This window comes from Galeopterus variegatus, unplaced genomic scaffold (genome assembly GCF_000696425.1).
Source record: "Galeopterus variegatus unplaced genomic scaffold, G_variegatus-3.0.2 Scaffold2180, whole genome shotgun sequence".
NCBI lineage: Eukaryota > Metazoa > Chordata > Mammalia > Dermoptera > Cynocephalidae > Galeopterus > Galeopterus variegatus.
In genome coordinates, this window is record NW_007728291.1 from 222,185 (window position 1) to 224,029 (window position 1,845).

Here is a 1,845-nt window from a genome sequence, read left to right on the forward strand (position 1 = left end):
TATATTTCGAACATCTATATACAGATGATAGAGCATAGATGCTATATTAATATTTCTTTATATTTGGTAATTTAAATTATTCTTTTCACTTCTACCTACCATGAGAACAAGAATGAGTTGAGTATCTGCTTGTAAGGTGTCAAGAACGTGATGGATAGCTTGTGTTCAGGTGTTCAGATCTCTCTCTTGTCGTCCATACCTGCTTCTTGCTATTCCTGGCCCTGCAGGCTTTATAGGCATAGACTAGTCAATAAACTCTGGTTCGTCCAGCTTCTGGATGCTTTTGAGCAGTGGGAGTTTTGGCCGTGTATCAGGGCATTCTCCCTAAAAGTTTATTTTGGGTGGCTGCATTCCTCTTTAAAAGGCAAACATTTAATACAACAGGTTCGCTCTTGGGGTTCTGATCATCTCACCTGTTTCCTTTGTGCTTAAGAGTATTAACAGATCCTCTGGTATTAAGAACTTCAAGTTACCTACTTACTACATCTTTTCTCACATCCTTCCACATCTTTGTATATAGTCTCTTTGTAAATAAATCATTCTCAAACTATCCTGCTTTGATTGTACCATCTATTTCCTGTAGGGACCCTGACTGCTTAAAAAAAAAAAATACAGAGCTCAGGGTGCAGAGTAGCTGTGGATGACTTTCATTTGTAAACAGTGCAGAAACAGATAAAGGAGGAGGAAGAGTAAACAGTTGCTGCTCACCTTCAGATTTCTCAGGAAAAGTACTTAAATCCCCTAGGATAAACACGTTTACTATTTTCTTTTTGTCCCAGATAGATATAATTTATTTTTATATATTAACCTCGTGTTTGCTTAGTTTTGTACATAGGTCAAAATTTCAGTGAATGTGAATCTACTAATATAGAAATATGGGTGAAGAATAGCAGTTTAGATCCACCCCATGGAACAACAGAATTCTTTATTCCTAAGGTTCTATACAGGTTTCTTCCAACTGGCCCTGGGGATGATCCCTTACTATTCGTAGTAACCCCACTTATGGAATTTCTGAGACTGACTAATTCTGTCAGAGCTGATTATAGTTAAATTCTTTCCTTTAGCGAGTGACTAAAAGTATTGTTATGTCTGTTATTCATTGCGGTACTGTCTCCTCTATTCGGAGGCTATATGGACTACAGCATTCTAAATGTATGAACTCTAAATCCTAATATCCTAGGTTAGCATTTGGAATGATGAATGACAAAGGACATAATCTCTGCTCACTCAGGACTTTTACACATAGGATACAAGTGAAAAGATAATTCTGTATTTTTTTTAGTTTTTATTTATAAAAAATTTTAGACACACTAGAAGTTACAACGATAGTACAGAATGTTCTCATGCACCCTTTCACCAACTTCCCCCAGTGATAATCTCTTACATAACCTTAATTTTATACTTTATTTTAAAGAAATTTTTCATGGAATAGATTTATTAATTTATTCCTATCCTCTGTATTTCAGTTTCTTCATGAGCTAATATTAAAGAAGCTCCATCTTTCTATTTTCATTTTGGGAAATAAATTTAGCATGCATTTTTAAATAGGAACAAATAATATAATAAACAACATCACTTTGCTAAAAAGTAGTAGCTGAGCAAAAAGTGAAAATGCTGCTTTGTTGATAGAATTTTTAGCAATGACAACTAAATATTGATTTTTTATTCCATAGCAGAACAATTGGTTATGATTCATTACATATTAAAGATGCTTTTCTAGCAGCGCCAAACTATATTTTTGGGAAGTCTGTGTAGTTTACAGGTAGCCTTTGCTTACAAGGAAAAAAGATGTGGGAAAAAGTATCTTTTACAATATTTTGACTTACTATAGCTAGCATATTTTTT